Here is a 3,531-nt window from a genome sequence, read left to right as displayed (position 1 = left end):
AGGGTGCCGGCCACGGCAGAGTGCCCCAGGCTGCCTTCTCACCCCACCACAGTACCGCATCCTTCTGGCTCCTCCTGACGCTTGGCACCCAACCATGACAGCCTTGGCCATGGCAGCAAGTCAGGGCCAAATGCAACAACTTTCTCACTGTCTCCTCACTCTTGTTTCCATTTTTTAAAAAGAATTATTTTATTTTTATTCTTTTTTTTTTTTAATTTGACCAGAGAAAGACACAGAGAGAGAAAAAGTGAGAAAGCAAGCCACCAGTTTCCGGACTTGAACCATGGTCGGCCATGCGGGAATGTCCAATGCCTTAACCACCACGCCACCTGCTGGTTCCAAATAAATAATTTTTAAAAAAAGATTTATTTATTGGGAACCAGCAGTTAGCATAATGGCTATGTCGCTGGACTCCCATGTAGTCGATCGCGGTTTGCGTCCCGGACCCAGTGGCTTAAAACTCACGCCGGGCGCATGTGCGTGTGTGCCCAAGATCCCGAGAGGAGAATGGAGGAGAAGGGATTGCAGCGTCACTATTCCCCCGGGGGGTGGTTTCTCGCTTTCTGTCTCTCTGTCTCTCTCTGTCTGGCAAGCGCACGCGCCCTATAGCAAAAACCTCTCCAAAAAAAAAAGATTTATTTATTTATCCATTCATTCATTCATTCATTTTAATCTGACCAGAGAGAGACACACTGAGAGAGAGAGGAAAGTGAGAAAGTGAGAAAGCAAGCCACCAGGTCCAGGACTTGAACCGTGGTCAGCCATGTGGGAGTATCCAGCGCCCGAACCACCACGCCATCTGCTGGTCCCCCAATAATTCTTTATTTTTAAATTTATTATTTTTCTTTTCATTTGCATTTATTTAAACATAGTTCTCAAAACATTTGAGTGAAATTGGGCATCCTTTGGTAAGCAAAGGACCTGAAAATGATATTTGAAAAATAACAGGCATAATCTTCAGTTTATCCATGACACAGGTATAGTGTTCCCTCTCTGTCTTGAACTCTGAAGCACCCAGTTTTTTCATAGTGTAAAAACTAGAAGAACAAGAGTACATCTGTGGTGGAATGTATTGTCACATGCTGATTACTAGTTGAAATACCATTATCCCCTTGTAACAGCTTAAGAAATAGCCTCTTTAAGGCATACACTGTGTAACTCTTTTCTTGTTCCCTGCTATATATAATACAGATTACATAAAAGTTGACAAATCCACATTTTTATAAAGCATTAAGCATTTGCTGTATTGTAAAATTTTTAGTTCTAATACAGTACAGAGTTACAGAGCATAATCTTTAACACTCAGTTGCAGGGGTATATTTAGTATGGCATTTGTTTCATGGAATGGAGGAAAACGGGCATTTTTGTCTTTAAATTTACTACTGACAACTTAATCTGAACAGTTCTTCTAAGCATTGATATGTTAGAAAGTAAAAAAACTGTTTATGCTTTTTGCCATTTGGTAGCATTTTACACACAGGCTTTGATTTTCAGAATATCCTGGATTCAGTAGAAAAACCTTTTAAAGGAAATTTTGTATAACAGAAACTTCTCAGCAGTCAAAATTTACACTGTTAAAAAATACATGTAAAACATACTTTTCTGAAAACACTTGACTTTGAACGAAGCACCAAACTACACACATGCAGAATGAAAACAGCATTTCAACTCCACCAAAAGGAGTCATCATAAAAGGTGTAAAAGTCACCTAAAGTCACTAGGCACTGTTCACTTTTTAAACAGAAGGCAATGCATATTGTCCACAAACAATATCCCAGCTCTAGAGCAGGTTTCAGAAAGTCTTCGACTCCATGCTTTAATAGCGACGAGCAGAGTAAGATCTTGATCTGGGATGAGGTCTGTATCCCTCACGACTGTAGTAAGGAGAAGGCGACCACACTCTGTAAATCTCATCCCTGTCTCAGCAGCTCTCGGTCCTCCTCTCCGCCGCCTCCTCTGAACGAGCTGCTATAGTAGTCCCGGTCATCATAGCCTCGATCATATCCTCTGTCCTGATAATCCTGACTGCCAAGCTGCTGTAGGTAGGCCTCCCCATGTAAATTCCTGGTGTTGGGGTGTGTGGTCTTTTCCTTATAGAGGAATCAACTCTGATCCTGCGCCCATCAAGCCCCATTGGTATGCTCTTTAGCTTCCTTGGCATCATCTATGTTTTCAAAATATACAAAGGCAAATCTTCTGAAGGCCTAGACTGCTGGTCATACACAACAGACACATCAACAGTGGGGCCATATTTAGAGAACACTAACCTCTTAGATCTCTTTCTGTGGTGTACAAGCTCAACTCAAATACTGCGAGACAACAGTTGGGATCAGGATTTGCCCAGTTCCCAACATGGCGCCTGTGTGTAGACATGGGAGAGTGACAGTGACTGTGTGGCCTGCGCTAACCTCGACCATAAGATCTGCTACGTGATCTCCTATGGGAGTGAGATCGCGACCATGACGGAATATAGTGTCTTCAGAGCTTCTTCTGGATCTAGATCTAGATTCAGATCTGGACCTGGACTTGGATCTGGAATGCCTGGAATCTTCTTTGGAGTGAGACCTTGCAGGGGTATGCCTTGTACATTTCCCTGATCCGTGAGTACTTTTACTTCTGGAAGCAGAATGGCAGTCCCGCTCATCGTAGTTCTGCTCGCCGCTGTTGCTCATAACTCCCAGCTGCTGTCCCCGCTCGATGTACTTCACTCGAAGCCGCCAACCTCTTCTGTCTTCCGTACCCCTGGAGCGCGAAACACAAGAGCAGGTGGAAGTGGGTTGGAGGGAGGTCTCAAGTCTCAGTTCCAGCGCCTGGAGGCTGGGGACGATTTTCTCCTTACTGTTCAGTCCTAGAGTGCTGGGGACGTGCGTGCCCTGCGTGCGTCCTTCCCTGGGCCACGAAGTGCGTGCGTGTGTCCTTCCCTGGGCCACTAAGGCTGGCGGGGCAGCAAGTGAGGGGGCATGGTCAGCCATGTGGGAGTTCAGTGCCTTTAACCACCACACCCAGGTGCCTGTGCTCTGTGGGGAAAAGTCAGAGAGAGAGAAAGTGAGAAATCACCTCCTGGGGCGTATGGCCACATCATAATCTCTTCTCTTCCAGCTTCCTGTCAGGACATTGGGCAGCACGCACACATGCCCGGCTTGAAAATCAAGCCATTAGGTCTGAGACCCACCTGCTGGCCCCAAGCACTTGTTTTGTATTTGAAAAAAGATGATCTGGGGCCAGCAGATGGCGCAGCGGTTATGTTGCTGGACTTCCACATGACTAACCATGGTCTGAGCTCCAGACTCCGTGGTTTGAAAAATCACCCTTGACGTGTGTGTGTGTTCGCGTGTGTGTGTGTGTGTGCGCGCGCGTGCCCCAAATCCCAGGAGAGGGAAGAAAGGATTGCAGTGTGGTCATCCCTGCTGGAAGGTGTGATTTCTCACTTTCTGTCACTATCTCTGGACGAGCAGGTGGCCGTGGTTAAGGTACTGGACTCCCACAGGGTTGACTGTGGTTCAAGTCCCAGACCTGGCAACTTGCTTTCTC

At 46.0% G+C, this 3,531-nt stretch overlaps 1 pseudogene; it reads right to left on the bottom strand.

Moving 5' to 3' along the window:
- Positions 1–844: 844 nt before the first annotated feature.
- On the bottom strand, positions 845–2,733 carry LOC102489128 (transformer-2 protein homolog beta pseudogene; annotated as a pseudogene).
- Between the last annotated feature and the right edge of the window lie 798 nt (positions 2,734–3,531).

This window comes from Tupaia chinensis, unplaced genomic scaffold, assembly GCF_000334495.1.
Source record: "Tupaia chinensis unplaced genomic scaffold, TupChi_1.0 Scaffold000484_1, whole genome shotgun sequence".
NCBI lineage: Eukaryota > Metazoa > Chordata > Mammalia > Scandentia > Tupaiidae > Tupaia > Tupaia belangeri.
The sequence above is the reverse complement of the archived record's forward strand: the minus strand, read 5'-3'. Positions and strand labels throughout refer to the sequence as shown.